Below are 10,485 nucleotides of genomic sequence, written 5' to 3' on the forward strand. Positions count from 1 at the left end.
GGGAGAGGGAGAGGGAGAGGGAGAGGGAGAGGGAGAGAGGGAGAGGGAGACATGCACCATTGGGCCATCACATTATCTGGAGATGATGTGGCAGAAGTCCTTAGTATTAGCTTATGCTTTACACTTACAGTTAGGTTTTTACAGAAAATATCTTCTCTGTCCCTGACATATTAAGTACAGGAGCAAAGCCATGACTTCAGCACTGACCCACGGCAGTTTAGGAGTAAATGTCGTAGAGGGTAAAGCAGAGAACAATCACAGCCCAGGGTCTACAACAATGTAATTGGAAAGAGAAGCTATCGAGTCATCGTGCTGAAGTACCAAGACATCTCTATTTGCACGCAAAATACATTGTCTATACAATCTTGCTCTGTACAAGCACATCCCTTGGCTGCTTAGAGGGTTTTTCAAAGAATGCGCATTGAGCATGAGTGTTTGATGTATGTCAGTCTCTATGCTGGGCGCTGTGAACAGAGAAGACCAGTCAGACTAAGCTGTACCTCTGCACCACTTATAAACCTCCCTATTTCAGAAGACCAAAATATTTTTTTAATATGCATTACTTTGCAAATGTCACAATTCAAAAGAAAAAGTTACTTTAAACTTGTTTCATCTTGAATCCCAGCCAAGTAAGCACTACTGAAGTTATTTTCCTGGCACACAGTGGCTGGAAAACGTGACAGAATCTATGAAGCACAGGACAAAAGGTAATGGGATCATGAACTCAAACAATGAGAGGAGAAAACAAACAAACAGGGTGCAGTAGGCATGGTGGGATACTCTTAGATTAACCCAGTATGTAGGAGTCTGAAGCAGCAGAATCCTAAGTGTGAGGGATTGCCTGGGTCACATAGTGAGTTCCAGGCCAGCCTGTATTCAAAGTCAATTAAACAATGTCTCTGTGATAGTTTGTATATGCTAAGCTAGGGAGTGGCACTATTAGAAGGTGTGGCCCTGATGGAGTAGGTGTGTCCCTGTGGGCATGGGCTTTAATATCCTCATCCTAGCTGTCTGGAAGTTAGTGCTCTGCTAGCAGCCTTCAGATGAAGATGTAAAAAGCTCAGCTTCTCCTGCACCATGCCTACCTGGATGCTGCCGTGCTCCTACCTTGATACAAAACTCCTGAACCTGTAAGTCAGCCCCAATTAAATGTTGTCCTTTATAAGACTTGCGTTGGTCATAGCATCTGTTCTTAGCAGTAAAACCTTAACTAAGACAATCTCAAAATCATAAATAAATAAAAACACAAAAAGAAAAAGAAAACAAATCAACAAATAATCCTGCACGTTCTATTTGAATCCATTACTTGAGTAATGTCTGGAGAGATCATGAAGAGACAGGAAGTACGTGTTGTTCTCACAGACTTGAGAGGAAGAATGGGACTTAGGGAGGCTGAGAAAGAGAGAATTTGCACTGAATAGTACTAAAAAGAAAATGTCTTTTTAGATTTAGAGTCACAAATAAGTGACTCTAAATCTGCATAAGATTTCCTTGAATCTATTGACATCAAGCAAAAAAAAAAATAAGTAAAATAATAAAAAATAATATAAAATATAAAAATAATAAAAATATTTTAAAAAGTAAGTCTCAAAGCCCGAGAAAACACCTACTAGGAAAAACTAAGATAAACAGCTAACATCTCAATTTTTCCTATGTTAAAAAAAACACTTCTCAGCCGGGCGTGGTGGGGCACGCCTTTAATCCCAGCACTCAGGAGGCAGAGGCAGGCAGATTTCTGAGTTGGAGGCCAGCCTGAAAGTGAGTTCCAGGACAGCCAGGGCTACACAGAGAAACCCTGTCTTGAAAAACCAAAAAAAAAAAAAAAAAAATCCACTTCTCAGGCAAAGGAAAAGAGTTTCCATTGTTTTGGTTTGTTTTCGAGTATTTGATTTTCCTTTCTCTGTCTCTTTCTGGGTCTCTATCTCTCTGGGTCTCTGTCTGTCTGTCTGTCTGTCTGTCTCTGTCTCTGTCTCTGTCTCTGTCTCTGTCTCTCTCTCTCTGTGTGTGTGGTGTGTGTGTGTGTGTGTGTGTGTGTGTGTGTGTGTATTCATAACAGAGGTTAAATAAAGATCCCAGGAATATGCATTAGTAGTTACAAGTGCTTGTTGTTCTTCAAAAACAACAACAACAAAAAACCCTCAAGTCAGTTTCCAGCACCCACACTGAGTGGTGGTACACGACAGTCTATAAATTCAACTCCACGGAGATCCAATGCCTCTGGGCTCCATGGATACTTGTATATTCATGTGCACACATACATATGCACACACACATACACACACACACCAATTAAAAATACTTTAGGCTGGTGAGATGGCTCAGTGGGTAAGAGCACCCGACTGCTCTTCCGAAGGTCCAGAGTTCAAATCCCAGCAACCACATGGTGGCTCACAACCATCTGTAATGAGATCTGACTCCCTCTTCTGGTGTGTCTGAAGACAGCTACAGTGTACTTACATATAATAAATAAATAAATCTAAAAAAAAAAATAAAATAAAATAAAAAAAAAGAAAAATACTTTAAAGATCCAAAGATTTAAATTCAAAAATTTTTTAAACTTAAATTTTAAATTTTAAAATATTTTAAAAGACACCTTGAAAGTGAGGTCAATAATCTGTAAAATTAAATTTTAACACAATCCTGAAAGAGAGTTACCACGAAACTGTAAACCTTTTTTTTTCACAGAAATATGAGAAGGTGACTATAAACCAGAAACAATAAATCTACACAACTTCTGGGAAATCACCAACCTTCTATTAGTCATTAATTAAACCATCAATCAAAAGGATACACGTGCCAACCAGGAAGAAGTCTTCAGGTATTGTTTCTGCACTTGCTCCATCCTGTGCACTGTCATAGGTATGGTGTCAGCCTGGGGGAAGCAGCACCCCAACGCTCCCCTTCAAACCAAAAAGACTATGCTGAGATCTTATACCAGCAGTTGTTTAAAAATATATGTGTGTAGATAAGTATATATGCATGGGTATAGATAGATAGATAGATAGATAGATAGATAGATAGATAGATAGATAGATAGATCCAGAAGACTGTGGGCCACAGTTGCCTGAGTTAAGATAATAGAGATGAAACCCACTAGAGCATTAAGAAGACCCCGTGGAGGGCCAAGAGTGACACTTGGAGAAATGCAGATGGTTTAAACACAGACACACAAATTAGGAAACTGAAAAATGCACACATAAACGGCAGGTAGGATGCGTGCTCAGAAAACCCTGGAAAAGCTTAAGGCTCAGCCTGAGGCGGGTTCCCCCAGCTCAGAGCTTGCCAGGCTAATGAATGAAAAAGCCTCTCCTCACATAGCCAGACTCCCCAGCCTGGTAGATCAGGTTTCTTTGCTCTGTTTGTTTTTATTTCAGTAGCAACAAAAATCACAAAGCATACAAAGAAACGGGGAAGCACAGCCAATTAAAATGAAGGAAACAAATTGGCAGGAAATGGGCCTGCAGATGTACAGGCATAGGGTCTACAAAAATGTGTTCAAGATAGAAAGGTCAGTGAGCATACCATCAAGGGAAATCAGGAAAGCTATGTAGGGATGACACGAAATTAAGGACGAAAAGGTAGAAATCATAAAAAGAACCAACCAAACAAACAGGAATGTTAGAGAGAGGTCCTAAATATAAGCATTGAAACAGTTACTAGATCAACCATGCATCCAAACAGGAGGAAAACATGATGAACTTAGAGACCAAATATTCTAAATTAGTCTGGAGAACAGCAGAAAAGAAGACACAAACTGAACAGAGCCATCAGGACATACAGAGCATGGTCAAGCACACCACTATACAAGCTGACCCAGTCTTGGGGGAAGAGACCGGCAGAGATGGTAGTAATTATTTTTTAAAAGAATGGTGTAAAATTTCTCAAACTTCATAAAATATTTGACTTTTTTAAAATCCAGGAACCCCTACAAACTCCAAGTAGAATATACTAAAGAGATTGGCAACCAGTCCGATTAAAGTCAAACCGCTGAAGCCCATAGAAAGAGAACATTAAATGGTGAGATAAAAGCTGTTCACCAGTGCCCAAGTATGCTGGTGCGTGCCTGTAACCACAGTCCCTGGGAAGCAAGGTCAGGATGATTAGGAGTTCAAGGCCAGCCTGGCCCTCATGAGACCTAATTTTAAAAACCACAGAGATGAAGCAGTATTACAAGCACTTATTGCTCTTCCAAAAGACCCAGGTTCAGTTCCCAGCAGCCACATGGTGCCTTACAACCCTCTAGCTCTAGGGTATCTAGTGTCTTCTGAACTCTGTGGGCACCAGGCACACATTTGGTTCACGGTCTTACATGAAGTCAAAAAATACTCATGTGCATGAAATGGAATAAATAAATCTAAAACAATCAAACGAACAAAATTAATTCACAACCTTAAATCCTCAGAAATAACAGATTCACCATAGTTTATCAGCACATTTCTCATCAGTAACCTTGGAAGTCAGGAAGCAGAGAGATAATACTTGGTTGTCATTTCTTTTTATTTATTTATTTACTCTTTGTTTTATTTTGGGTTTGGGGAGAGGGCGGTAGAGATGATATACTTAAACTGCTGAAGGAAAAGCTCACTATCTGAGAATCCCATCTACAACAAAACTGATTATGATTAATAAACTGGGGTGGTGGGGGGTGCAAAAAGAAAAAAAACATAAAAGGGGGGGGTCTTATGAAAGTTAAAGTTTACGGTATTAGCTCAAAGTTAAAGGTATTAGTGCTGAGGTCATTTGAGTTTGATCTCATGGATCCGTACTGGAGACAAAAAGCACCAACTCCTTCAGACTGTCTTCTAAATTACAATGCATAAGTAAATATGTATAGAGTCATTCATCCAGTTGGGGATGCATTTCTGTGGAAGAGCACAATGCCTGGTATGTACAATGTTATAGGCTCACCTAGAGCACTTCAGAACAAAAAGCAAAGGCTCATTCAAAATTAATCAATATGTAGGAGCTGGAAGTATAGGACATCAAAACAAAAATACAGGATAAAATAAAACCCTGGTGGAAATCTTCCTGATGTTGGATTGGCAGTGTTCTTGGATGTAGTGCAAACAGTACAGCTACAATAGTCAGAGGGTGAAAACAAACTGGGCCTCGTCAAAAATTAAAAACTTTGCTCATCAAAAAAAGATTGAAATGAAAAGGAAAATGAACAAAGAATGGAAGAGAATATTTAAAGTTATGTATCAGTTAATAGATTGGTGATCAAAGTATATGAATTGTCTTAGTTAGGATTTTACTGCTGTGAACAGACACAATGACAAAGGCAAGTCTTATTTAATTGGGGCTGGATTACAGGTTCAGAGGTTCAGTCTAGTACCATCAAGGCGGGAATATGGCAGCATCCAGGCAGGCATGGTACAGTAGGAGCTGAGAGCTCTACAGCTTCATCTGAAGGCTGCTAGCAGAATACTGCCTTCCAGGCAGTTAGGGTGATGGTCTTAAGCCCTCACCCACAGTGACACACCTACTCCAACAAGACCATACCTCCTAATACCTGGGCTAAGCATATATCAACCATCACATGGACAAATCCTCTAAATCCATATACACAAATGTACTAAAACATGCAGGCACATACAGATATGAATGCACATACACACACATGTACACACACATACACCACCATAACTTATAAACCAGGCAAATAACTCAAATGAACATGAAGTGGAAACTTAAGTGTTTTTCGGAAAGTCAGTTGTGTCAGATGGTATTTTGTTGTAAAGGAACATTTCACTGAAGCAGACACAGGAGAGAGGATGTTCTGCTAAAACAAGCAGGTGAAAGGACACATGATGAAGGATTCTTCACTTTACATGTACAGTTGAGCTCCATTTGTCAGAACTCCAGAGAAAGAAACACACCAGAAAACCTTCTCATGGTGTGCTGTGACTTTTTGACACTTCTGCAGACTCAGGCTGATTGGCAGAGTGATATCAGATGATACAAACTACATGAAGTTTTGCTAAGACTCAACGTGCTAAGGCAAGGCACATGGTGAGGCAAGGCCTGTAGAGGACACGTGATGTTTGGAGAGAGCATAAATAGGACTCAATGGACTGTGAGAGGGGCTTGCTGGTAGAACTAGCTCTCTAATAGTACTTGGTCTCAAGTCTTCTCTGATCATTGATTTATTGAGAGAGGCAAGAGAGAATTTCTCCTGATGTCCCTGATGGTCTGAATCCCCTCCTGATAACTCATGATGATTCTGAGGCCTGGCTATTCCTGTAGGTTTTGCCACCACTGCTGTTATCCCGACACTACTGAGCTGGACAGCTGTAGTTCCATGAAGTCTTTGTGAATAGATGGAGCTACTGATGCTGACCTGGGAACTGAACTGCTGATTTCCTGGCAACTTAGAGGGATTTGCTGCAAAGAACCATGTCTAAAGAGGTCTCCTTTCCATATCCTAGTAACCTTTCCTTTCAGACAGATGGCGCGCGAGAAGGCAGGTTAAAGCACCTAAGATCCATCATTAAAAATAGGTTGAGAAAAAGTTAAGCCTACATGAAATGCTCACTAAACATTGCTAACCGTTAGGGAAATCCTATACAAAACTATATGAGACAGAACTTTAACAATGAGAGTTATTGTTCACAGAGTTTGACACAAAGTTCTGGAGACGGATAGTTGTGACAGTTGGTGCACAACATACATATTTTTAATGTCCCTGTTGTTCATTTTAAAAGGGTTAAAAGTATTAATACTACACTGTACATTTTTCCACAATAAACACTGAAATGAAACGGTCTAAAGGAAAATTAACCACCTATCAAAGCATCTTTCAAAACTACCCAGTGAAATACTAATAACAACAAAAAAAAAAGAGAGAATCAAGCACATAATGCAGAAAACATCAAGCACACACTTAAAAATTCCTTGACTTGCAATGACTATGTGAAAATACAATCCATAACTAGGGCACAAACAAATCTAGGAATTATGATTATTATGTAATGAGCAGACTAACTTTAAAAATACTGTTATAATTGTGCTCGAGGGTTTTAAAAGCTGTATGAATTTAAAGAAGAAATTAGACAAAAATATTAGCCAAATGGAACATCTAAGAAAGACGCAAAAAAAAAAATCTGAAATAAAAAATTCACTAAATTGAGCAGAATGTCATTTAGATGAAGCAGAATTAAAGACTCATGAACTGTAAGACATCCCAGAAAAACTGTCCAGAATGCATCATGTGGTGGTAGTGAGTGACTTAATATGTTTTCACCAGATCCCCAAATGTGAAAGATGAGCAAGTTCTCCCTCCTGCCCCATGTCACCTAAACATATACAGTCATAGATCTATACATTGAAAAAAACTCCTGGGCTAATTACCATTTTAAAACCTGTTGGGGGACAGTATAACTGTTGAAAACCAAAATAAGCTCTTAGAAGCATCCAGCATAGAAGGGGGAAGTTGTAAATGCAGCATTATAATAATATATAACTGTTTCCCTCTCCTCCAAACAGAACTGTTGACATTCAGAAGACAAAAATGACAGGCAGCATTTAGAGTTCTAAAAGAAAAGTGGGGAGGGGAATGCCCTCTTAAAACTCTATTTCTGGGAAAAACGCATTTCCAGACTGAGGGAGGGAGCCCAGTACCTTAATTCCTAAGTAAGCTGGAGACTTTCCAAGAGGTGGTTGATTTCACTAATACGTCAGGAATATACTCAATTTTCAGAGCATCTGATAGTGTCAGAGGCTGAAGAAAGAAGAAGAGAGGAGGAAGAAGCAGAAGAGGAGTGGGACCATCATCAAAGGATGTCATAACCTGTCAAAAGATTTTGAATGGCAAAGCTGGAAAGGGAAAATAATTATAGCAGTAGGCTGCAATGCAAAGAATAAAACCTTCATGAATTAATACTAAAATAAATGAATGGTTATATAAGAGACAGAAAAAAAATATTTCTACAAAATAATTCAAGTCAATAAATGTAAGGCAAAATGAACACAAAACCATTAGGAAAGCATAGAAGTTGTAGAAACAAGATCAGAACAAACAGGGGAATTAGTGGATGAAAGAAAGAAACAGGATCAGTTGCATAAAGTCAAACTATCATTTCCAAAATGTCTACTGAAGCTAGAATCTACATTGGTGAACACTGTCAGCCATCACCTTAGGCAAACGAGGACGGCTAGCCTTATCTGCAATGAGATGGCTGACATGATGCCCTCTCAGATGTCATTCCTAAGGCCACAAAGCCATTATGCTATTGTTGCCAAATTGTAGCAAAATCTAATCATTAAAAAGAAGTCAGATCCATGTCAGTCAGAAAATAAGTTAAACAATACCTCTGGTGGCAAGTTCATAAAACACAAGGACGGACTGAGGGTGTTGCCACGGTTAGGAGGGGATTAGGAATATATTACAGCTAAACAATGTGATACAGTGCTAGGTATGCATTTGGGTATGGGAGCAGAAAAGGGAGGATGGAGGAAAAAACGGGAAATTTGAATGGCATCCCATAGCTCAGTAATAGTATTACACTAATATTCATTTCTTGGTTTTCTTAATTGCACTGTAAAAACTCTCTAAGAGGCCAACATTAGATGGAGCTGAGTGCAGACTGCTTCTGGGTCCCAAGTCTTCTTTGATCATGGATTTGTTGAGAGAGGCAAGCAGAAAACTTCTCCTGGCATCCCTGCTGGTCTGAATCCCCTCCCGCTAACTCATGATGATTCTGAGGCCTGGCTATTCCTGTTAGGTTTTGCCACCACTGCTGTATCCTGACACTCCTGAACTGGACTGCTGTAGTTCCAGGAAGTCTTTATGAATAGAAATTGTGATAGCTTCTGTGAAGGTTCTTCAACTGTCTGACATCCTAGTTCTTCAAAACACAAATTTAAAATTAAAGCCCAAGGTCTGTCTAGAAGCATCCACCTGAAGTAAATTTGACCCTACCCCATTTCCCATCATCTTTCCTATCAGAATAGCCTGCTCTTTCTAAGCCTTCTTTACTATAACAGTGGCAAAGGCATTGACCTCAGATATTTCTATACAGTAATAACTTAAGCAATAATGTAAACCATGTGCAGACCTCAAACACTGGCTAATATTAAAGACACTTGTTTCTGTCCTACAGAACTTTTACATTTTAATAGTTGCTGAGTTTTATTTTACTTAGACACTCCCTAGCTAAAGAACTTTTCCCATTTTTTTCCTGAGATTTTTTTTAGTTCCCTTTTTATTTTTAAGTCTTTGCTCCATATGGAATGTATTTTAATGTACGAAATGAATTTAAAGCTTGCCTTTATCTTCTTCTTTTTCTTCCTTCTTTCTGCAGATGGCCAACCATTTGTTACATCATAGCTTATGAAATAATCCATCTTTTTTTCATAAGCCAGCCTTCCTGCTCAGCGGCACACAAGGAGACAAATCTTTCAGCTACTTCTGCTGGTGTCCTATGCCTGCAACCTGAAATTAGGAAAAGCACGCTGAAGTGTTGAGAAGCAGGTATGAGAGGAGCCGAGGACCCTCTGCAGAAGTCCTAAACATTAGTGGATCTATAAGCACAGCTTCTCTTGTAAACATGAAATTCTTTCTTCCAAGGATGCTACTGAATTTTTGGTCCCCACCTCTGACACCTCCACTCACCCATCACTCTAACAGTTGCCAATCTTTCAGCAAAACTCCCTTCTTTTGCTCCTGCATCCAACACAGGGCTTAGAGATGTGTTGCTGTCCCCTAGAGATACTGACAACACGTGATGTCATCTTGTCCTGCCATATATTCTTCCTTTTCCATTGCTTCTATTACCTTATATTCTAAACACCTGTTTTTTTTTAATTTTTGAACTTCTGTCCAAAGCCAGTGCACTTCAAATTTTGTTTATTTCTTTTTCTGTATCAATTTCTCTTCCTGAAAGTTCTCATCCATTTGATTCTGGTTGGTCAAAACTTCTCTAGAAAGCTACTTAAAAGATTTCATGGTAGGAATGACCGCCCATGCTACTCTGTTTGGTCTTAAAAGCTAGTAATCCTTTCTCAACATGGCTAATGTTCTAATTGAGATCATTTCCATAAAGAGGTGACCAGGGCCCTCTTCCTGCGAGTTTTGAGCCCCCTCAAGTGCTGGTCTCAATTAGGACATAGTTGTCATTAGACATTCCCATTAATAGTGAAAGATATTCCCACTGACAGTAAGTTCTAAACATATGTCACCATTAAATAGCAGTAATCCAGCCTTTTCATGGTAATCAAGTTCAGCTATTTTGAAACAAAACTAAGTGGGTATTCTTAAGGTGATCAAGAATGTACTGTAGTGCTCGCTTCGGAAGCACATATACTAAAATTGGAACGATACAAAGAAGATTAGCATGGCCCCTGCGCAAGGATGACACGCAAATTCATGAAGCGTTCCATATTTTTTAGACTGGACCAGAAAAGAAATACCTCCCGACACATAATAATCAGAACAACAAATGCTCTAAATAAAGATAGAATACTAAAAGCAGTAAGAGAAAAAGG

The 10,485-nt window shown here is 39.2% G+C and overlaps 1 long non-coding RNA gene and 1 other non-coding gene across 2 annotated transcripts in view; both read left to right on the forward strand.

The window, feature by feature from the left end:
* Positions 1 to 10,485, forward strand: part of LOC110300996 — a 110,183-nt gene that overhangs the window by 83,299 nt on the left and 16,399 nt on the right. The window contains exons 3-4 of the long non-coding RNA XR_002378653.1: positions 2,686 to 2,818; positions 9,303 to 9,472. This is a non-coding gene — a long non-coding RNA (uncharacterized LOC110300996). The remainder of the gene's footprint in view (positions 1 to 2,685; positions 2,819 to 9,302; positions 9,473 to 10,485) is intronic.
* Positions 10,280 to 10,386, forward strand: LOC115032100. Its single transcript, XR_003837727.1, has one exon. It is a non-coding gene; the product is annotated as a U6 spliceosomal RNA (small nuclear RNA).

The sequence above is a fragment of the Mus caroli genome, chromosome 9, assembly GCF_900094665.2.
Source record: "Mus caroli chromosome 9, CAROLI_EIJ_v1.1, whole genome shotgun sequence".
In the NCBI taxonomy this organism is placed as follows: Eukaryota; Metazoa; Chordata; class Mammalia; order Rodentia; family Muridae; genus Mus; species Mus caroli.